At 49.6% G+C, this 24354-nt stretch overlaps 1 long non-coding RNA gene across 1 annotated transcript in view; it reads right to left on the reverse strand.

Annotated features, from left to right (window-relative positions):
* Positions 1 to 8378: 8378 nt before the first annotated feature.
* The window catches only part of LOC137304276 (uncharacterized), a 35251-nt gene continuing 19275 nt past the window's right edge, over positions 8379 to 24354 (reverse strand). The window contains exons 2-4 of the long non-coding RNA XR_010958534.1: positions 13501 to 13641; positions 10744 to 10924; positions 8379 to 9843 (exon numbers count right to left, since the gene is read on the reverse strand). This is a non-coding gene — a long non-coding RNA (uncharacterized lncRNA). The remainder of the gene's footprint in view (positions 9844 to 10743; positions 10925 to 13500; positions 13642 to 24354) is intronic.

A 24354-nucleotide genomic window follows, 5' to 3' on the forward strand; every position in this document is an offset into this window, starting at 1 on the left:
CCGCGGCTCAGTGGTAAAATATTGGGTTATAGCCGTGTAGTCAAAACAGGAGTGAGATGCGTAGAGTGCGGTGTTTTGATCTTCCCTTCCCTCAGTCTGCTGGGGTAACGTTTTTTTTAGGTGTCAGCTGTGGCTCAGTGGTTAGCACTCTCGTCTCTGAGGCAGCAGGTCATGGATTCAAGTCCCACTCCATTGACTGGAGCACATAATCTAGACTGACACTTCAGTGCCAGTGATGAGGGAGTGCCGCACAGTCGGAGGTGCTGACTTTCGGGTGGACGTAAAAGATCCCATGACGCCATTTCGAAGAAGAACAGGGGAGTTCTTCCCGGTGTCCTGGCCAATATTCATTGCTCGACCAACATCACTTTAAAAAAAAAAGATTTTCTGGCCATTATCTCATCGCTGCTTGTGGGATCTTGCTGTGTGCAATTTGGTTGCCGCATTCCCTACATTACAACAGTAACTGCACTTTAAAAGTACTTCATTGGCCGTAAAGTGGTTTCGGACGTCCTGAGGTTGTGAAAGGCGCTATATAAATGCAGGTCTTTCAGTGCATATGCCAGTGGACCCAGTTGTACCTCAGGAGTGGGGGGAGGAACAGTCCCTGCAATCTGGCTACATTTTAATCTGGGTAACCTTTTTTTTTCAGTCTCTTCCAACATCCTTGCTGAAAAGCCAGCTGATCACCGATGGTGCTGTTGTTGGTTAGTCGAAGGCCTGAAGCACAGTTCTGCTGTTTACAAGCTGAGATGGTGCTATGTTCAACCAGACCCTGTCCCTTTAAGGCTCAGGCACTCCCTTTTGGGGAAAATGCTCTCAGTAGGCACATCCCGAGGTCAGTTGGAGGCTGTTGGCTGAGGGAAATTTCTGTTGATTGGCAGGTGCTTGTAAATCCCTGCTCCTGATTTTGGGCAGGGTTATCAAGATCAGGAAAACCAGCAGGAAATGACAAAAGGCAGCCTTTCTAAAGTATTCTTCACTCAGACGGTCGTGAATTCTTGGAATTCTCTACCCCAGAGGGCTGCGGATGACCAGTCGTTGAGTACATTCAAGACTGAGATCGATAGACTCTGGAAGAATCAAGGGATATGAGGATCGGGCGGGAAAGTGGAGTTGAGGTCGAAGATCAGCCATGATCTGATTGAATGGCGGAGCAGGCTCGAGGGGCCTTATGGCCTACTCCTGCTCCTCTTACGCTCTTATGTATACTTTTGATACTTTGAAATGTGACATCGGAGAACTGAAGTGTGAAGGGTGCACAGTGGAGGGCATATTCCATATTTGCACATGTTGCTTATATGTGGCACTCATGCCTTATTTGGTGTTACCATTCTGTCACAGCTGCAAACTTCTTCCACTAGATGGAACTCCATGAGCTCCCAAATCCCTGTATCCCCGTCCATTGCCCATTGCACTCTGAGGGAAAGTCACTTGTACAGTCCCCGCTGTGGGGAAAGCCATGGGTGATCCACTATAATATTTACTATAGGTGTAATATATGATAAGGATTAGTTCTAAAGTTCTTTCAAAAGCTGCTGGGAATATTGGGCTGCAGTTGTGTAGCCAATACAGGAGTGAGATGCGTAGAGTGCAGTGGTTTGATTATATTTTTAGGTGTCGGCAGTGGGTAGCTCGCCCCCCTCTGTGAGTCAGAAGGTCGTGGGTTCAAGTCTCACTCCCGAAGACCTAAGCACATAATACGAGGCTGACGCTCTCAGTGCCGTATTGAGGGAGTGCTGCACTGTCGGAGGTGCCGCTGTTCGGATGAGCCGTTAAACCGAGGCCCCATCCGCCCTCTCGGGTGGAAGTAAAAGACCCCACGGCTCTATTTGAAGAAGAGCGGGGGGTCTCCCTCTCCCCTCCCCCTTTCCCCTTCTCCCTCCCCTTTTCCCCTCCTTTTTTCTCCTGTCCCCTTTTCCTCCTCTCCTTTCCCTTTTCCCCTCCTCTTTCTCCTTCTCGCTTCCCTTTTCCCCTCACTTTTTCCCTCTCCCCTTTGCCCCTTACATTTTCCCCTCCCCTTTTCCCCCTCTCCCCTCCCCTCCTCCCTCCACTTTTCCCCTCCCCTCCTCCCTCCACTTTTCCCCTCCCTTTTTCCCGTCCCCTTTTCCCCCTTTTCCCCTCCCCCTTTTCCCCTCTCCCCTTTTCCCCCTTTTCCCCTGTTCTTTCCTCCCTCTCCCCTCCCCTTTTCCCTCCCTCTCCCCTCCCCTTTTCCCTCCCTCTCCCCTCCCCTTTTCCCTCCCTCTCCCCTCCCCTTTTCCCTCCCTCTCCCACCTCCTCTCCTTACCCCTTCCTCTTTCTACCCCCATTCACTCTGCCTTTACCCTGGGTCTCCTTCTCCTTTGGACAGTACTGCCTTTGCCCACTATGTGATGCTGTCGAGCCCCCCTCCCCCGTGGCACAGTCTGGGGGAGGCAGCAATAAGCAGCAGGTCAGGCAGAATTTCAGCCAAAAAAAGGTATCTTTAGATTTAAGGCTACTTCACAAAAAAAAGTATTGATTTTAATCAAACTGTTTTAAGAAGTAAGAAGTTTGGTTTCAGGCCTTTTATCAATGCCCAGGCTGGATTTGAACCATTCCCTACACACAGCACTGTTACTGGGATAGAAATCAAGTTAGGCTGGAAAGAAATGTTAGGCCTCAGCTAAATCTTTAAATGAAAATTGATTTTTTAATATATTTGTTTTATATAAGAGTGGTGGGAGGAGGTTTGTGTGGAGCATAAACACCATTATGGACAAATTGGGCCGAATGGCCTGTTTCTGTACTGTAAACTCTATGGGCCCGATAATAACGCAGAGGCAGGTTCTGAGCACGGGGGAGGGTGAGGGTGGGGAGGAGGGGGAGGGTGAGGGTGGGGAGGAGGGGGGGGAGGAGGGGGGGGGGGCAGGGGGGAGGGGGACAGGTGACCGGGGGGAGGGGGGCACGAAACCCGGAAGATGTTTGGACTCCTGGGAATGTCCGATTTCAACATGGAGAGGATTGTCCTATGAGGAGAGATTGAGTAGAATGGGCCTATACTCTCTGGAGTTCAGAACAGTTCATTGAAACATATAAGATTCTAAGAGGGCTTGACAGGGTAGGTGCTGAGAGATTGTTTCCCCTGGCTGGAGAGTCTAGAACTAGGGGGCATGGTCTCAGGATAAGGGGTCGGCCATTTAGGACTGAGATGAGGAGGAATTTCTTCACTCAGAGGGTTGTGAATCTTTGGAATTCTCTACCCCAGAGGGCTGTGGATGCTCAGTCGTTGAGTACATTCAAGACTGAGAGCGATAGATTTTTTGGACTCTAGGGGAATCGAGGAATATAGAGATCGGGTAGGAAAGTGGCGTTGAGGTCGAAGATCGGCCATGATCTTATTGAATGGTGGAGCAGGCTCGAGGGGCCGTATGGCCTCCTCCTGCTTCTGTTTCTCATGTTCTTATGGATACGTCATCATCATTTTGCTTCCGGGTTTCGAGTCTCCAATGCGTGTCAGCAGGTGTGATGCGCACCAGCGTGACGCGCTCTTAGCTCGACTATTTAACGGGCCAATTCCAAGGTGGAATTTTGAAGGAATTGGGAGCTTTGGAAAGGGACGGTAACTTCAGAAGATGGAGTCAGGACATTCAAAGGACGTTTGATGTACTGCTGGGTGAAGGAGGTAATCTTCCCCAGCAACGGGAAGAAGAAACCTGCTGCTGTCACCAAAAAGGCGTGGTTAGAGGTGGCTGAGGAGGTGAGCAGCAGGAGTATTGTGCCCCGTACCTGGATCCTGTGCAGGAAGCGGTTTAATGACCTAACCAGGTCAGGAAAGGTGAGTGCAATTGCAGATTCATCCTGTAGTGCACCCTGTCCCCTCTCACTCTGTCTTGCCAAGCGTACTCCATCACATCACTCCTCACGGCCATTTAAGTTTCAAAAGCATCCATCGTTCACTTTCTATGCACCTCCTCACGTCCCCATTGTGAGGATGGAGGAGTCCAGCTCAAGCAATTGTAGATTGATGTCACAGGCCACTGCGAAGATGCCTTCCATAGTTAGAGTGGCCTCCCTCGTGGAACTTCAATCGCGGCAATAGAATCATTCCACGCAGGTCGACAACGGCCATGCAGACTATGGTTGCCAACATGTCTGCCGCCTTAAACAGGACGGCAAATACCTTATCCGTGGCCTTACAAGGCGTCACTGATCTGCACCAAGCTGCTCCACCGCAGAGTGGTGGGAGTGATGTGGCACTGGCCCAGGAGAGGGATGATGGTGAAAGGGGACATAGAAGTGAGAACTCCACTCAAAGCACCCCGACATCTCACCCATTGCCCCCCATCCCCTCAACCAGTGCCCAATGTAGGATTTAGAGAGCCAAATAATACAATACAACAGATTGGAAAACTAAACTACTATTTTACTTCATAAACAGTAAAACATACAACCTGGTTCCTTTGAGAGTTCTGCATCAGGGCAGTGGAGTGATCAGTTCCGCGGCACTTGAGGCCTTTTTTGGACACCCTCAGAGATGGGACTTCTGATTTCCCCACCGACAGCGGTGCCAAGAGTCCAAATAAGGATTTTTTAAATATCTTTCTGATGCAATCTTTTAGTCAATCTCTGGTTGCAAATTTGTTTTGCAACAACAGCAATATTCTGTTTATCCAGGTCAGACATTGTGTCTCCAGAATCTGTAAATTGCTTTGTGGCCAGTCTCAAATTTTAAACACTATGTTTATTTGGGTCACAATGTTCTGCGCACGTGGTTTCCAAGAAATGTTGCCAAGTTGGCACATTTCCCATCATCGACATGCTGCCTCCCCTCTCCCGATGGCCGAGTCTGCCCCCTGCGCAGGTACAGGTGGAGCAATCTTTGACGGGGCCCTCACGGGCTCCAAAACCCAGAGGTCATCGGTCGAGAGCATCTCAGCACCCAGGGCAGGGATCTGAGCAGCCTGCCTCGACCTCTGCTGAAGCCACAGGGGTTGCACCATGTAGAAGTGGTTGGAAAAGAAAAAGGAAAGTTCAGCAAGGGTATGCACATGGGTATTTGTGAAAATGTTATGATATTAAGTTTCCTTTTTTTTATCAACTCACATAAAATTTATTAATTTTCACTTTCCATGTTGCCCATTCAAGCCCGGGTATCAACTCGTCTTTTTCAGATGCTTGGTGATGAATTTGAAGACATGAATTGATGGAGACCAATTGGTGGATGCGCAATGGGTGGATGGTTGGTTGTAGGACTGCTTTGTGTCAGTGAGGGGGGGGGGGGAGAGGAGGGGGGGGCGGGGGATGTGATAGTTACTTTGGTCCAGTTTGAGTGACTAATAACCTTCGAGCTATTAGGGAATCCCTGGCATTCCGAGCAGCGGCTGGTCTGGCTTTGGGTGCCCATTTTCATCATCCTCCTCCTCCTGTCCATTGGAATCGTCATCAGATGAAGAGTGATGAGCGCCTTGTTCCTCCTCCACCTCCAGCCCTCGTTGCTGTGCAATGTTGTGCAGAACGCAGCACACCGCGATTATCCTAGAGACCCTCGCTGGCGAGTGCTGAAGGCCGTCTCCAGACCTGCCCAGGCACCCAAAGCGCATTTGAGCATGCCGATGGCTTGCTCGTTGACATAGCTGGTTGTCATATGGCTGTCGTTGCAGCGCTGTTGGGGTTCATTGGTGGGTTTCCTCAGAGGTGTCATCAGCCAGGTTTGAAGTGGATATCCTTAGTTACCTAGCAGCCACCCCTTACGGGTTTCCAGGTACCAACAGGTCGGGGATGTTGGACTGCCGCAGAATGAAAGCAACTCGCAGGGAATCTGGCGCAGACCTGCATGAACCTTTTCTTGTGGTTGAACACCAGCTGAACACTGAAGGAGTGAAATCCTTTGCCGTTGACGAATGTTCCTGGTTGATCTGGAGGTGCTCGGATTGCCAGGTGTGTGCAATCAATGGCATCCTGCACCTGTGGGAAGCCAGCCAGAGACATGAATCCCAGTGCCCGCTCATTCTGGCTATTGTCGTCACAGGGGAAGTTTACATACCCTCCGGCCCTAGCAAACAATCCATCAGTCACCTGCCTTATGCATTTATGTGCAGCCGACTTGAGAGACTCTCAGCATGTCTCCGGTGGCATCCTGGAAGGAACCAGAGGCAAAAAAATTGAGGACAGAGTGACTTTCACAGCCACTGGTAATGTGTGGCCACCAGGTCCAGCAAGCAGCAGCTCTTCTTCAAGGAGGCTGCAGATGTCTGTGATCAACTGACCTGTCAATCTCAGCCTTCGGAAGCACTGCTCTTCAGATAGGTCAAGGAAGCTGAGCCTCTGTGGACCCTTTTAGGTGGCTAGTGCCTCCTGCAAATTGACCTCTCTGTTGCCCCCCCTCTCTGTTGCCCCCCCTCTCTGTTGCCCCCCCTCTCTGTTGCCCCCCCTCTCTGTTGCCCCCCCTCTCTGTTGCCCCCCCCTCTCTGTTGCCCCCTCTCTGTTGCCCCCCTCTCTGTTGCCCCCCTCTCTGTTGCCCCCCCTCTCTGTTGCCCCCCCTCTCTGTTGCCCCCCCTCTCTGTTGCCCCCCCTCTCTGTTGCCCCCCCTCTCTGTTGCCCCCCCTCTCTGTTGCCCCCCCTCTCTGTTGCCCCCCTCTCTGTTGCCCCCCTCTCTGTTGCCCCCCCTCTCTGTTGCCCCCCTCTCTGTTGCTCCCCCCCTCTCTGTTGCTCCCCCCCTCTCTGTTGCTCCCCCCCTCTCTGTTGCTCCCCCCCTCTCTGTTGCTCCCCCCCTCTCTGTTGCTCCCCCCCTCTCTGTTGCTCCCCCCCTCTCTGTTGCCCCCCCCCTCTCTGTTGCCCCCCTCTCTGTTGCCCCCCCTCTCTGTTGCCCCCCCTCTCTGTTGCCCCCCCTCTCTGTTGCCCCCCTCTCTGTTGCCCCCCCTCTCTGTTGCCCCCCCTCTCTGTTGCCCCCCCTCTCTGTTGCCCCCCCTCTCTGTTGCCCCCCCTCTCTGTTGCCCCCCCTCTCTGTTGCCCCCCCTCTCTGTTGCCCCCCCTCTCTGTTGCCCCCCCTCTCTGTTGCACCCCCTCTCTGTTGCACCCCCTCTCTGTTGCCCCCCCTCTCTGTTGCCCCCCCTCTCTGTTGCCCCCCTCTCTGCTCCCCCCTCTCTGTTGCTCCCCCCCTCTCTGTTGCTCCCCCCCTCTCTGTTGCTCCCCCCCTCTCTGTTGCCCCCCCCTCTCTGTTGCCCCCCCCTCTCTGTTGCCCCCCCCCTCTCTGTTGCCCCCCCCTCTCTGTTGCCCCCCCCTCTCTGTTGCCCCCCCCTCTCTGTTGCCCCCCCTCTCTGTTGCCCCCCCTCTCTGTTGCCCCCCCTCTCTGTTGCCCCCCCTCTCTGTTGCCCCCCCTCTCTGTTGCCCCCCCTCTCTGTTGCCCCCCCTCTCTGTTGCCCCCCTCTCTGTTGCCCCCCCTCTCTGTTGCCCCCCCTCTCTGTTGCCCCCCCTCTCTGTTGCCCCCCCTCTCTGTTGCCCCCCCTCTCTGTTGCCCCCCCTCTCTGTTGCCCCCCTCTCTGTTGCCCACCCTCTCTGTTGTCCACCTGCAGCTCCCGCCAGTACACGCCCTTGCTGCCATGAATGGTGATTGTTTTTCTTGTCCAAAGTCTACTCTAAAGCAGCCGTGGCGCCACCCATCCTGATATTCTGTGTGTAAACACCTTCAGACTGTACAAATAAGTAGTCCTCTCACCAAATTATTTCCCAGAGAGAACTGAGGATGCAGCGGGGAGCACCGAGCCTTTATTAATATCGGGACACCTGACCTTTAACCGTCCCCATGAAGTGCCGCCCAATCTCGCCTCCATTTTACTGCCGAGTTTCCCAACTTCCGGGAAACCCGCGCAGGAGGCCTTAATTTCAAATCGCTGCCAAAATCTCATGAAAGGACACTCATTAACATATTATAATGAGGGACCTGCCTCTCCAGAGCGGGTTATTCAAACGCCCCCCCAAACCCACCTCTGTGAAACCAGAAATAGGCGCGTTCGCGGCGGGTTGGAGTCGGGTTTAAGATTTTTCAAATTTTAACCCATCCCACCACTATGTCATTCTATAAAAAACTCATGTTTTTTGACCTGGTTCAGAATTTGTAAACGTGAAGATTTCAAAAGACAAGATTTTATTTTGCTCAAGCAATTTTGAGGCCTATCTTCGAAATTCAAACATGTACAGCTGAGAAAAACAGTCACCCCGTGGGACATGTATTATATAAAAAAACATTGGGGAACACTTTAAAAGGCACTCGATAAGACTGTTTGCACATGTGTGAACCAGAGGTGAGCCAACTCACGCACCTGTAGAGGTCACCAACTCTGGTTGGACATACTCCTGGAGGTGTCATCACATGACCTCCTCCCTCCCTCCCCTCAACTGCCCCCCCCCACACACTCCCCCCGTTGGTCGCCCAACGCGCCCATCCTCGCGGTGCCCCATAGCCAGTCGGAAAGCGAATAGTCTCTTCATTACCCAGTTGGATGATGCCTGCCTGTCTAGTCAAACAGCCTTTTCTCCCCCTATGTCCAATATTTTTATAACTAGTGAATTAAAATGTTCAAAGAAATTTTTAAAAAAACACACAATTTTTTAATGCAGGTGGACGACATACTTTGTTAACCAGCTGTTAATCTCTAAGGGCAAAGCTCGTTAAAAAATGCATGCCATTTTCAAGGCAAAATGAGAGCGTGCTGGCAAGATCTGAACAGCCCTGAGCTTTAGGAGGGGGCTGAAATGTTTGACTGGTGGATTAGTAAACGGTGTCGTCATACTCCAGCATTTTAAAGGGATGATAATTAAATCATTCAAATTAATTTAAGTTCCAGGCCCGGTCACTTAAATCCTTAGCCATTTTGCCGAGCTTTTTTATTTCTGTGACCTGGTCGTTGAGTTCTCTCCATTGTTTATCTTGGTGCTATAAATCTCAAAACCAGCCAAATACTGTTGACTACCTTACAAGCTGCTTAACTAACCGGTTCATCAATCGAGCTGCGGTTCTTCTGACTATTTGGGTGGAGCAGGGGTGGTTCCCTTTGTGTCGGCCGCCCAGTCACCAGTGAGCTCTGACTGGTGTCCAGAGGACTGGAAGGGTGGGAGGGAAGAAAGATGGGGGGGCGGGGGGGCATCATTCTCCAAGATGAAGGGAAGGAAAGTTTCTACACTTACCCTGTGTGGTGATGGTTGCCGTCCTGAGTACCTTTTGTTCTTTTGCATGTCAACTGAAGGAGATCAAACAAATGCGAGGTTTCCTAGCGGGACCTGAGACAAAACAAATCATCGTGGTGCCAGCTACATCTGAGTGCCCTCTTTGTGTGGGAATTCCAAGTGCCCTGGGAGAGGGGTGGGGAAAGATGAAGAAGCCAGATACGTGCGAAGTGCATTGCTTACCAGATAAAGAGAGGAAGGTGAGGAGAGTTTACAACGTAAGGATCTAAAAGGCTGCTGCAGTGGATAAGTGCACCGTCCGATGTGATAGTGAGCCCTCCGGACCCAGAACCCTCCACTCATGGTGTGCATGAGATCCAGGACCGAGAAGGTGCCAGGTTTGAACTCCACCTTCTGCTGAGTTAGGTGATTTCAGGGATTTTTTTTTTTACTCAGCGAGTTGTTCTGATCTCGAATGCGCTGCCTGAAAGGGCGGTGGACGCAGATTCAATCGTAACTTTCAAAAGGGAATTGGATAAATACTTGAGGGGAAAAGGTTGCGGGGCTGTGGGGAAAGAGGGGGGGAGATCGCCCGTCCAACACCACGTCGCAGAGAAACTAGAACTTCTCCAACTTAACATGGGCGATGGTGAATCGATCCTGTTTGGCTTCTGCGCAAAGCTCCTTATCTCCTGATTCCATTGCCCCATTCCCACCAAGCTGAGAAAAGAAAGAAAGAATTTGCATTTATATAGCGCCTACAGGATGTCCCAAAGCACTTTACAGCCAATGAAGTACTTTTTTTGAAGTGTAGTCACTGTTGTAATGTAGAAAACGCGGCAGCCAATTTGCGCACAGCAAGGTCCCACAAACAGCAATGTGATAATGACCAGATAATCTGTTTTAGTGATATTGGTTGAGGGATAAATATTGGCCGGGACTCCGGAGAGAGCTCCTCTGCTCTTCTTCAAATAGTGCCATGGGATCTTTTACATCCACCTGAGAGAGCAAATGGGGTTTTGGTTTACCGTCTCATCTAAAAGACGGCCCCTCTGACAGTGGAGCACTCCCTCAGCACTGCACTGGGAGTGTCAGCCTAGGTTTTGTGCTCAAGTTTCCGGAGTGGGACTTGAACCCACAACCTTCTGACTCAGAGGCGAGAGCGCTCCCCACTGCTCCTCAGCCGACACCTCAGGGTGAACCCATTGGTGCCTCCTGTTTAACCCTGAGCTGAGCTACATGCTTCATATCCTATCCCACCCCCCTCATCACTAATCCCGCCCCCCACCCCCAGTCTCTGTCTGTACCCCACACTTACCACTGCTGAAACTCTCTGTTACCTCCAAGCTCCACTCCTCCATGTCCTCCTCACCAGTCTCCTGAACTATCTCCCATAAACTGCAATTCATCCAATTGTCTCCGGCATCCTTTCCCATTCATCCAGCATCTCCTTGCCCTCCACTGGCTCTCTGCCCCTTAACGCATGGAATTCAAAATACTCTTCCTTATTTACTCTATTCTGCAATCTACCCTTGTCCTACATGTCAGCTTATGCCTCTCAGTCTTCCCTCTCTGGACTCTTCCTGTGCACCCCCCAACACCCCCCCCTCACCCACTCACCGTAAAGTCAGGAATTCAAGGCTGTTAACCCAGCGACTTGGAAATGATGGCGTTGCCATGATCTTGCTGCTCTTGTCCTGCTCGTGGTAGAGGTCGTGGGGCTGGGAAGGTGCTGTCAAAGTAGCCTTGGTGAGTTGCTACAGTACATCCTGTAGATCGTACAGATTGCAGTCACAGTGCACTGGGAAATGGATATTGAGAGGAGTGATAGGGGGCGTTTGATGCTTGTTTGGTTCAGATTGTGGAAGACTGCCATTCGTATACCAGCTCCTTGCTAAAACAAAATGCTCCCTATCCCAGCAGCAGAATCGCACTCCCAGTTTTCTGTAAAGGAGCCAGTTCTAACATTATAAATGTCACGAGCTGGCTGTCCTGCAATCCAAATAAACAACCTGTCCCTGAATATTCAGGGAGGAGCTCCGTTCTAAACAAGTTTGACTCGGTATAATTTAACTGATCTGAGCTGAGGTTTAGTTAGGACACTGTGTTTGGCCTCAGTGTCCCAGGATCAACTAGAGGTAAAAAAAAATCATTATTATGACCCCGACCCCCCACAATTAATCATAATACAGTGCCTCCTCGGATAGTCTGTGGCCAGGGAGGTTGGGTGAGGACAGCTCAGTATCACCACTCATACTCCCAGGACTGAATAGAGTGCGGATCTCGCTCTCCAGTCCAACACATAAAGAATGGCTTCCAGGACCTGATCTAAACTCAACTGTAACTCAGTCTCGGGGTAAAAGGCCAAACAATTCATCTTTTCCTCTTGAATATTTTTGGTTTAAACAGTGAAAACTGCAGAACATTATTCAAGTCATTAACCCTTCTACAGTCTGGTACAGTAACCGTGTGTTAGTACAGCTCCCTCATACAATCTGGTACAGTAACCGTGTGTTAGTACAGCTCCCTCACACAGTCTGGTACAGTAACCGTGTGTTAGTACAGCTCCCTCACACAATCTGGTACAGTAACCGTGTGTTAGTACAGCTCCCTCACACAATCTGGTACAGTAACCGTGTGTTAGTACAGCTCCCTCACACAGTCTGGTACAGTAACCGTGTGTTAGTACAGCTCCCTCACACAATCTGGTACAGTAACCGTGTGTTAGTACAGCTCCCTCACACAATCTGGTACAGTAACCGTGTGTTAGTACAGCTCCCTCACACAGTCTGGTACAGTAACCGTGTGTTAGTACAGCTCCCTCATACAGTCTGGTACAGTAACCGTGTATTAGTACAGCTCCCTCACACAGTCTGGTACAGTAACCGTGTGTTAGTACAGCTCCCTCACACAGTCTGGTACAGTAACCGTGTGTTAGTACAGCTCCCTCACACAGTCTGGTACAGTAACCGTGTGTTAGTACAGCTCCCTCACACAATCTGGTACAGTAACCATGTGTTAGTACAGCTCCCTCACACTGGTACAGTAACCGTGTGTTAGTACAGCTCCCTCACACTGGTACAGTAACCGTGTGTTAGTACAGCTCCCTCACACAATCTGGTACAGTAACCGTGTGTTAGTACAGCTCCCTCACACAATCTGGTACAGTAACCGTGTGTTAGTACAGCTCCCTCATACAATCTGGTACAGTAACCGTGTGTTAGTACAGCTCCCTCACACAATCTGGTACAGTAACCGTGTGTTAGTACAGCTCCCTCATACAATCTGGTACAGTAACCGTGTGTTAGTACAGCTCCCTCACACAGTCTGGTACAGTAACCGTGTGTTAGTACAGCTCCCTCACACAGTCTGGTACAGTAACCGTGTGTTAGTACAGCTCCCTCACACAATCTGGTACAGTAACCATGTGTTAGTACAGCTCCCTCACACTGGTACAGTAACCGTGTGTTAGTACAGCTCCCTCACACTGGTACAGTAACCGTGTGTTAGTACAGCTCCCTCACACAATCTGGTACAGTAACCGTGTGTTAGTACAGCTCCCTCACACAATCTGGTACAGTAACCGTGTGTTAGTACAGCTCCCTCATACAATCTGGTACAGTAACCGTGTGTTAGTACAGCTCCCTCACACAATCTGGTACAGTAACCGTGTGTTAGTACAGCTCCCTCATACAATCTGGTACAGTAACCGTGTGTTAGTACAGCTCCCTCATACAATCTGGTACAGTATCCGTGTGTTAGTACAGCTCCCTCACACAGTCTGGTACAGTAACCGTGTGTTAGTACAGCTCCCTCATACAATCTGGTACAGTAACCGTGTGTTAGTACAGCTCCCTCATACAATCTGGTACAGTAACCATGTGTTAGTACAGCTCCCTCACACAATCTGGTACAGTAACCGTGTGTTAGTACAGCTCCCTCACACAATCTGGTACAGTAACCGTGTGTTAGTACAGCTCCCTCACACAGTCTGGTACAGTAACCGTGTGTTAGTACAGCTCCCTCACACAGTCTGGTACAGTAACCGTGTGTTAGTACAGCTCCCTCACACAGTCTGGTACAGTAACCGTGTGTTAGTACAGCTCCCTCACACAGTCTGGTACAGTAACTCCCCTCACTGATATCACTATTGAAGCAAATATACATCCTTCCCCACTCCCTCCAAAAAGATGAACAGGGACAGAAATAAATGAAAGTATGTGAAATGGATCTATATTTTCTGTAACTGATTTACTGGGAGTACCAAAGGTTGGATCCTGCTCGATCTGCAGGTTCTGTGCGGGCAGTAGGAGCCCGTTGCCTGGTTACCTGTGGATCAGGCTTGGTTTGTCCATTTGCAATGTAAAGCAGCCTCACCTCTGTTCACAAAGAATATCATTTCCGCTCAGTCCAGCTCCGTGTAATCTGGAGTTATACTGATGGCTGTGCCGTGCGCTCTACAGTCAGGGGGTGTTTTCAGGCACGGCTCCGCCCTCAAACGCTGGTTGCATTTCAGAGCTGGGAAAAGCAAACAGGAGGGTCAGTTCTCAGCTTAAATGAAAAATGACCTTTACAGAGTGTTAGTGAAGGTCTGTGCTTTTCAGCACCTTGTCACAGAGACCCCACCGAAACTCGATTTTAATCTTCATTTGCTCTGGATTTAAATTCGTTCAGATTCTCATGGGGTAATTTCATGGGGGTTTTCCTACACTTGGAATTGTAAACAATCCTCCCAAAGAGTCGCACTCCAACCGATGATTTACGGTAAAGAGCTGCTCCTATTTGCATTTGGCCGTCAGGAATTCCTGTTGATACAAATGAATCAGCTCCTTCACTGGGTCTGTCGCTGAACCGGGCAGTGAGTCTCGCTGTGTCACAGTAACGGCCGAGACTAGCCTAGCGGCTGAGGTATGGACGGGGCACAGTGAGGCCCTACCACACAACTCCCCTCCCGTTCCCACCGCCCCACCCTCCTCCTCCAGCTCCCTCACTCCCACTATGGAGCTCCCAGAGGTGCTGCTCCAATCTGGTAAACTCAAGGTTGAGTGCATTTGGCTCCCACACCTCCCCCGCCCTCCTGTATCCTCCTCCCAGTTAAAATTGTATGCGTTTTCTTGATGAGATTTACCTTATTCTGTTGTGGGTTTATAAGAACATAAGAAATAGGAGCAGGAGTAGGCCAATCGGCCCCTCGAGCCTGCTCCGCCATTCAATAAGATCATGGCTGATCTGATCCTAACCTCAAATCTAAATTCATGTCCAATTTCCTGCCCGCTCCCCGTAACCCCTAATTCCCAAAAATATATATATTTTTTTAAAAAGTTTTGACAAACACTAAAGAGAGTATAAGGAAGGTTTCTTGTGATGTTCTCTTTTTACTGGAAGCCAGGAAACGTTCCCTTTTTTTGGCCAGTGAAAAGTTTCCTTTCACGTTGATAGAAACTGTCAATTAAAGTCCTTTCCGATTTTCGCAGCATCTTGACAACGCAAAAAAAAAACTTACCGTCGATCGTCATCAGACACCTCAGCATCTCCAAAGGCCTTCCTTAAGTTATTGGATATGTTTGGATGGCCCAGCGTACCCTTCCCGCTCTGAGCTCAGCTTCCCGCAGGGATGGTGGAATTAGCCCTCATATCCCCACAAGCCGACGGTAAGATTACCACCCAACTGGTTTCCGACTGGACAGGTTGGTTTTTCTCGAGTGCTGCATCTCGAAAATGATACCAACGGGGGTCCCACCAGATTCCAAGTGTTAGCCCATTTATAACAAGTGCTCGTGCCAAAGTCTGATTACTTTTAAAATAAGCCCGCTTTACCATTTGTTTCTTTGCTTTGTGGTGTGGAGCATTTCGCTACTCGCGGTGGTCGAGTGGCCCACCAACATTCACAGTGAAAACGTTCAGCTGAGTTATCAGAGTGCGTGGCACTGTTCTCCAGCAGGGAGTCAGCACCTTCAGGAGAGGAAGGGAGAGAGAGTAAAAATAACAAGGCTTAGGGTGAGTCATTCTTTCAATAGACTTCTTTACAAAAAAGTGAGGCGGCAATTATTACAGTTGGCAACATGCGGTGTAAATGTGTTACTCATTTGGACTCAGAAGCTCTGTCAATCACCGCTATGCCCCACCTCACCTGACTTAAACTGTATATGATTTAACTTCACCTGCAAAGCAGTGAATAACAACATGCAATGAAAAGCATAAAATGATAAGCTGGATGATAACATTTCTGGGTGAGGCTCTCATCAGAATTTGGGTGATACGGGTGAGCAATTAATTGTAACATTTGACGTGGCGTCGTGTTATAACCTCGCAGGTGCATCCCTTCTCGACCAGATCAACGCTGGGCGCCTGTCAGACTTGTCAAGATGAAAACACAGGTAAGGGTGGCAGAGTTAAAAGCAAAACCCCAGAGTGCGTTCACTTAGCCTTGTTAGTTGCTACAAGGGGGCCAGAGTGAGAGGTCGGATTGCAAATTTGCTTCTGATTCTTGTCGAAACGGAAACTGGACGTAGCAGTTAGAATGGAAAAAACGGGAGGGGCAAAAGATGCGAGTGCCGGGAATCTGAAATAAGAACAGAAAAAACTGGAAAGGTGCAGCCGGTCAGAGACTGTGGAGAGAAAGGGCAGGTTAACATTTGAGGAGCCCTTTGTAGGAGCTGATCTGCCAGTCATACAACATACGGCTTTTTGGGTAGTGGAAATCTGGAACTCTTTCCCCCCAAAAGTTGTTGAGATTGGGGGGATCAATTGAAAATTTCAAAACTGAGATTGATAGATTTTTGTTAGGTAAGGAAATTAAGTGTTAGGGAACCAAGGCGGGTAGATAGAGTTAAGATACACATCAGCCATGATCTAATTGAATGGCAGAACAGGCTCGAGGGGCTGTGGAAGTGCATGAAGGGATACTTGACCATATTAACTCTTTATTAACTCACATGATAGGATTAGCCACAAACACATAGAAGCACAATTGTGTAATTACGTTTGAACCTTGGTATGTTGATAATTAAGCCGAGCACAGCCTGGCCTTCCCTTAAGATAAGGATATAGCTGAATACAGAATATAATAATAATAGAGTTGATGAATGGCCATGTAGCCTTGAGACTGGCTCCAGCCTTACTGAAAACGAGGAACAGAAATGTAGAGAGAAAGGAGATAGCTGACATCAGCTCAAGCCTATGTGCAAGGTATCAAGATGTTCGGGGGCAGGCTCACTACTTGATTGACCAACTACCTGAGCCAATAAAGAATGTACGTGTATGCTCATATTCTGTAGCAGGTGGGCGTTGTCTACTGAATTGTATAAACATGAGCTGTTTCATTGACTCGGCAAAGTTGTACCCTCAACCATTGTTTGAGGTGCACTTCCACTTGTATACAAGTTGGGGTTCAATAAAGTTTCTCCTTGTACTACTTTGTTTGGTTGTTAATGCATTTGTATAGTGTTAAGTTTCGACAGTTTCATGGAGGTTCCACCAAGATCGCTTGTGATCCCCGGTAAGTACGGACACAGGTTGTTATTACAACTAGGTGTTCTGTGCAAGCCGCGGATGCACTGCGATTAGTAAGTATATGCATTAACTGACGTGACTAATTCTGCTGTTTGCCTTTAGGAATTGGAAGGCGATCATAGGAAATGTGTTTCATATAGACAAGGAGAAAACAGGAGGGAAGAAGGAACTTGTCAGATTACTCGATATTGTCAGCTGCGGTGTTGTAGTAACGGGCTGAGAGAGAACAATAGTGAAGTAGATCTGTGAAACCGATAACAAAGTAGTTACGTTTAGAGTAAAATTAATATTCGGAACTGAGTGAAATTGTAATTTGAACAAGTCTGTAGTGGCGACAAACACAGACTGGTGTTAATGTCGTGTAGAATTAAAATATACAAGAATCTTGTGTAAGTCAGCTGATCCAACCAATTGCAGACGTTTCTCTCACACACTTGGCCTGAGCTGGTTATTAAGAGGGTTTTAACCCCACGTGAAGGCCAGGACCCTAAAGTAGGTGTGGAGAACACATGACGTCTTGTCCGATCAGCTGAATTATCCGGTATAGAATTGCGATAGAGTTAAGATAGGCCTTGATTATTGTGTTATTATAGAAATGAGTTAAAGGAAAGATGAGGATGTTGAGGATTATATAGAAAGAATGGAAAATATTTTTGACCAGTGTTCTGGTATGGCCAAAGATGCATACCAAGTGCCACTCGTTAACGCCCTCGTTAACGGACTCAGACCAGAATTAAAAGACCCACTGACTTTGATATGCCTAGATTGGAGACACAAAACTATGCCCCAATTAACGTCCATTCTAAAGAATGTCCAGGATCGTAGTAGAGAAGCACAGACCATTACACTCAACCATCGAACCACCTTGTACGTGCCCCATTCGGTGGAAATCCTGCTGACACGATGTGCTACCCAACACATCACTACTGCTAGAAGCAGCAGGTACGAAGTGGAACTGTTGTCAAATCCTAATCTTACTATACAACGCTGTACTACCCTGAATCCAGCTACTCTACTGCCTACTGAAGAAGACGGCTCGACACACTGCTGCGAGGCAGTAACTCGGCTAGTAACCAAGCCACGAATAGACCTTTCCGAACAACCTATTTCGAACCGTGAATTAAACCTCTATGTCGATGGGTCAGCATTGCGAGACGAAGAAGGGTCCCCTCGTGCAGGCTCCGCGATTGTTGATGACCATTCTGCTATAGAAGCCTATTCACTACCACCCACCTTTTCAGCACAACAGGCAGAACTATTCGCCCTAACACGATCCTGTATTGTTGCTACTGGGAAAAACAGCCACCATTTACACCGACTCACGATATGCATTCGGCGTTGCACGTGATTATGGACAGATTTGGAAATTGCGTGGATTCCTGACAACAAATGGAACAACTATTAAAAATGCTGAACAGATCTTTAAACGAAAGAACAGACTCCAGCCCCGGTTTGAAGGACATACATGTGTCCCACTGTAAGAAGTCCCCATGCAAGGCTTTTTAAAAAATTTATTTGAACGCTACGTTGACACACGCTGCGTGAGTTGTTTATATTTCTGCAAAGAAGTTAGCCCTTTCCAAGGACACCAACATCTGTTTTTAATTCACCAAGCAACAACTTTTGCAGTTGTTTAAAATAAGTTTCTTAATGTAAGTGAATATTTCCCCACTTGATGGAAGGAAATATTGGGCATAATTTTGTGCTCCCTTTGCTGACTATTCCTCCTGGAGTGAGGTAATTAGATTCATTCATGGCCCCGATATTAGCGGGGAGGCGGGATGGCAGTGGGTGGGTGATTGGGCGCGTGGGTAACCCACCCAGTAAAATCCGTCCGTTTCCCACGCGACCACGGGTAAATTGGAGCCACTTAACGTGGCTTACGGGTTTGCCATCGGAAACCTGCGCAGCGGGCGGATTGCGCACCCGCATCACAGGCTGTCAGCTGGAGGAGTTCTATTTAAAGGGACAGTCCTCCAATTGCTGCTCCTGAAGGAAACACCCAAATAACACAATGGAGCAGCCCAGGGGAAAGGCTGCTCCTAGTTCCAGTGATGCCTCACTCCAGGTGCTACTGGATGGGGAGAGGAGGAGGAGGGATGTCTTTTACCCGGCGGACGGGAGCAAGTGGCCTGCCTCTGCCACCAAGAAGGCCTGGCTCGAGGTGGCAGAGGAGGTCACCAGCAGCAGTAACATCTCCTGCACCTGGATCCTGTGCAGGAAGTGCTTCAATGACCTAACTAGGTCAGTCAAAGTGAGTACCCTTACTCATTATCCTACATTCCGTCTTCCACATCACCGCCCCCACCCCCCAACTCATTCTGCACTGCCAACACTACTCTATCACATCACTCCTCACACCCACTCAAAGCTCATCCTCAACTTACCTGCACTTCCTCACCACTTCCTCACCTCCCCAGTACTCATCCCACCACTACCACTCAACCCAATCCTAATACAATGTCATGGCTCTGTCTCGTACTCACCCTTTGATGCATCTCTTTCACGGTCAGCCGCACCCAAATCAATGCATTCAACAGTTGGCCACGTCACCAGAGAAAAGAGCTCAGAATGCACGGGAGAGGGCAAGGACCGGAGAGGGGCCGCAACAGGTAGTCGTGCTCACAGACACGGAGCAGGAGGCGCTGGAGCTGAGCTGCACCCTCGAGTGCCTGTCCATCAGGGACGCTGAGACTGGCACCCAACAAACGTCTGGTGACAGAACTTTAGCATTCAGCACACACAATATGAATTGATGTTAACATGCCTTGCCATCTTCAGCACCTCAACGTCTGTCATCATGCTTAATATTGCCTTCTCTTCTCTAACAGGGCCTTCAGCGACCGCTGTGATGGTGGATGGCGGTTCCTCAGAGGACCTGCCAGCCTCTGAGGGTGCGCCGTCAAATCTGAGCGAGCCATCCACCAGCGCAGATACACACACCTTGGTGGGTTCCAGTCCGCAGTTAGTTGGGGTCGCACATGGTGAGTTACCACACACATGTGAGCACGAGCAGACACTGGTGGCAGGGGCAGCTGTGGAGAGTCCGTGTCGGTGGGAACACTCTTCTCCAGGCTCTGCTCAGCTGGACACAGATGCTGAACCCTGGGGGCCATCCGTTAAAAGGAGAATGATCGAGGGGCAGCAGCACATTTGTGAGGTGCTGGAACAGGTGCCACGCACACTCTCCACAATCGCGCAGAGGATGGAGGAGTCCAACTCCTGCATGAGTGGAATAGCGGCACAGGTAAGGGAGGGCATCTCTGAGATAGTGTCGTGGGTGAAAGCGGGAATGTCTGCAACGGAGAGAAGGCTAGCCGCGATGGAGGGAAGGCTAGCCTCCATGGAGCTTCAAGCATGGCTCACAAATGAGTCCATTCAGGCCCTGACAATGGCCCTTCGGACTCAGAATGAACAACATTCTGCCGCCTTAATCAGGCAGGCAGATACTCTAGCACTGGCCTTACAAGGCTTCACACTTGTCCTCCAAACTGTCGTCCAGCAGAGTGGTGGGAGTGGCGTGGGCCTGGCCCAGGGGAGGGATGATGGTGAAAGAGGACATGAAAGTGGGGACACCACACAAAGCACCCCTACATCTCACTCGTTGCCCCCCTCTCAACCAGTACCCGCATTCTGCCTTCTCTCCAGGTGGCCGAGTCTGCCCCTGCACAGGTGCAGGTGGAGTAGTCTTTGGAGGGGCCCTCACGGGCACCAAAACCCAGAGGGCGTCGGCCCAAAGCATCTAATCGGTCAGGGCATGAACAAGAGCAACCTGCCACTACCTCTGCTGCAGCCACAGGGGATGCACCACGTAGAAGTAGTCGGAAACTAAAGGCAAAGGTTTTGTAAGCACAAAGGGGATGCACAACCGTATTTGACGATTGGTCATGTTTTTTATTTATATTTGCTTTTTGTTAAATGCACATTAAATATTATTATTGTCACCACTACTGCCACATCTTGGCCATTCTTGACTGGCTTCTGTAATAGGGCCCTTTAATGAGGTTCACCATGAATGCAAACACTTGATGCCACCCATTGGGTCACTCTACCAGTGGATGCATGTGTAGTTGCAGGTCTGTTTTGTGCAGGGAATGGGGGGGCTGGTGTGGCCGCTGCTCTGTCTAGGTGGTGAGGACTGGACTCTTCACACTGTCTGATGCTAGTAGAACCGTTCACGTATCAGTGACTCCCTGGCCTGATGAGCAGCGAGGTGAGCCGCTGTTTAGCCCATGGGTTGCTCCTCCTCCTCTTCCTTCGCCTCCTCCTCCTCAATGTGGGTGGCAGATGTGGATGGGGCCTCCTCAAGCGGCACCCCTCTCTGTTGTGCCCTGTTGTGCGTCCAACTCTGTCTGGTGCGTATTGAAGCGCTCCCCCAGAATGATCAAGGCACCTGAAATGCATCTTGAGCAGCACTATAGCATGCTCAATTGTAGACCTAGTAGTGATGTGGTTGTCGTTATATCGACGCTGTTGCTCGGTGATGGGGTTCCTCAGAGGTGTCATGACCCACATTTGCAGGGGGTATCCCTTGTCCCCGAGGAGCCAGCCCTTGCAGGTGTTCGGTGCATGGAAGAGGGGCGGGATGTTGGACTCCCGGAGGATGAAGGAATCATGGCCGCTGCCAGGGAATCTGGCACACACATGAAGGAATCTCTTGCAGTGGTCACAAATGAGCTGAGTGTTGATGGAGTAATAGTCCTTCCTGTTGTTGAACAGTTCTGGCTCGTGTGGAGGTGTTCGTATTGCTATATGGGTGCAATCGATTACACCCTGCACCCGTAGGAAGCCAGCCACAGCGTGGAATCCCACTGCCCTCTCCATCTGGCTGAGGTTGTCCATGGGGAAGTTGATGTCGTGCAAGGCCCTGTGAAACATGCCCTCGGTGACCTGCCTTATGCACTTGTGTGCAGACGACTGAGAGACCCCGGCGATGTCCCTGATGGCACCCTGGAATGATCCAGAGGCGAAGAAGTTGAGGGCAGTGGTGACTTTGACAGTGACAGGTAAGGAGATGCTGCTTGGCCCAGCGGGAGCAGCTTGGCAAGAAGGAGGCTGCAGATGTCTGCGACTACCTGGCACTGTCTCTGAGTCTCCGTATGCACTGCTCCTCAGAGAAGTCCAGGAAGCTAAGCCTGGGTCTGTAGACCCTGTTGTGAGGGTAGTGCCTCCTGCGACGTCGCTCTCTCTGTTGTTGCCCTCTGTGCTGTTGTGCAGGTGCCTGTGGCGCAGCACTGTGTTGTGGAGCTCCACGTGGCGGAGGTGGACGGCGTGCCTGCCGAGGCTGGTGATGTTGCTCGTCCTTGGATGAAATGATGAATGCAGCCATGGCGCCCCCCCAACCTGACGGTGTGAGTTTGAGGGCATCCGCAAAATAGGTAAATGTGTTTGCACAGCAGAGTATTGGGTGGAAAGTAAGAATTTTGAGTGAAAACACAAAGGTCTTGCAGCCAAAACTTTGTCTGAAGTGACTGAGTGCCCTGCTTTCCCCCCACCTGTCAAATAATCCTTTGCATCTCCCACTGGCTGCTGGCTGAAACACGTCTGCTCCAACAGGGAGTGTTTCCCCCAGCACGGGAAACACGCTGAGGATCCTTCAAAATTGCACCCCTGCCAAAATGTCTACTCAATGAGGTCTCTCAAGTACCTCAACTATCTGTCAAACTATGTAAATCGTTTAATTGCCGTTGGGAGTCCCACATTCGGGAGGTGCGCGAGCACCCGAACGCATCACTGGGGAACCCGGAAGTCAGCGGGTATCGAGCCGGGCTCCAAACCCGCTCTGGATTTCTACAATTTTAGGAGCCCCCCTGCCCCCAAGGCACCCACTCCGCCATCCGAAAATCGGCCCCAATATCTCGCTTGAGTTCTCCATTCCAAGTACTGGGATTCTTTTCTTCTCATAGTTACCCTTTGTGATCTCTGCGGATGTCATAGAATCGTACAGCGCTAAAGGAGGCCATTTGGCCCATCATGCCTGTGCCGGCTCTTTGAACGAGCTATCCAATTAGTCCCACTCCCCCTTGCCCTTTCCCCATTGCCCTGCAAATTTTTTTCTTTTCAGGTATTTATCTAATTCCCTTTTTGAAAGTCACTGATGAATCTGCCTCCACCACCCTTTCAGGCAGTGGGTTCCAGATCACAACCCGCTGCGGGAGACATTCGTAGTTTGTGGATGAGACTAATTCAATGCAGACTGCATTCCAGATCATAACAACTCGCTGCGTAAAGAAAATAAATTCTCCTCATCTTAAAATTATTTTATTATTGCTTCCTCAAGTTCCGAAACAGAACTTGTTTCCACTGGTGAGAGGGTCGGTTACCAGAGGGCAGATTTAAAGTAATCGGCAAAAGAGCCAGAAGGGGAGAATTTTTTTTTATATGCAGCAAGTTGTTATGATCTGGAATGCAGTCTACATTGAATTAGCCCCCTCCTTTTGTGCTGCATTACTCTACGATTCTATGAATTCAAATCTGGGGGGAACTGACCTGTTGGTGGTGTGAGGGACCTGTCGAGTCCTCGGCCTGTTGCACTTAAGATTCTACAATTCTATGAAGCCTCGTACTGCAAACAGCGATTCTCAAACTTTTCTGGCTGGGAGCATTCAGTGCAAATATTAATTGTAAACAATTTTACAACACCAAGTTATAGTCCAACAAATTTATTTTTAATTCCACAAGCTTTCGGAGGCTTCCTCCTACGTCAGGTGAACGGTATGGAAGGAGGAAGTTATAGTCCCAACAAATTCATTTAACAGGCTGCCTAACCACCCAAAATCCTAATTATCCTCCTTCGTCAGGTGAGAAGGCTTCCCCCTTCCTCACCTGACGAAGGAGGAAGCCTCCGAAAGCTTGTGGAATTAAAAATAAATTTGTTGGACTATAACTTGGTGTTGTAAAATTGTTTACAATTGTCAACCCCAGTCCATCACCGGCATCTCCACATCATGCAAATATTAACACAAAGAAATGACCTCAGGACGTCCCAAAGCGCTTTACGGCCGATGAAGTACTTTTTTGAAGTGTAGTCACTGTTGTAATGTAGGAAATGCTAGGGTGCTACTGTAAATAACGACGCTGTCTCAGGGGGACCCTCTTGTCCCATCTTCTGAAAGATGGTATTAGTTACTTGAAGGAGAACAGTGCAGAAAGCAGGTTTTATTTGAGTACAGCAATGGAAATAGTGCACTAGTAGGTCAAAAATGCAGAACAATACAGAAATCTGATGATTAACGGAGAGCTTGTGGATCCCTTGGGGTACTCTCCCAATCCCTTAGGGCTTGGGATCCCAGTTTGTAAGCTTGCGGCAGGCAGGATAACGCGCACAATGTCGTTAAGATAACATCGTAACCATAAGTTTATCCGTGTCGACAACGAGAGCTTGCATTTATACAACACCTTTTAGTGCAGAGAAATGTCCCAAGTTAATCAGACAAAAAATGGGCGCCAAGTCAAAGGAGATAGGAAGGAGGGGAGACTAAAATCTTGGTGGGTTTTAAGGATGAGGAGTTGCTCAGTGCAGAGGCTGGCAGAGGAAAGGAGGGAGGATATGTCTGGGAGAAACTCGGATTGTCCGGTGGGGGGGGGGGGGGGGGGTGGAGAGTGTTAGAAAATTAGGATTTTGGGGGGTTGGGCAGCCTGTTAAATGAATTATACACCAATTAAAACCTTCAAAGATATTTCCCCGTTCCTGCTTCTCACTCAGGGCTCTATAGGAGA

This window comes from Heptranchias perlo, chromosome 37 (assembly GCF_035084215.1).
Source record: "Heptranchias perlo isolate sHepPer1 chromosome 37, sHepPer1.hap1, whole genome shotgun sequence".
Classification (NCBI taxonomy): Eukaryota; Metazoa; Chordata; class Chondrichthyes; order Hexanchiformes; family Hexanchidae; genus Heptranchias; species Heptranchias perlo.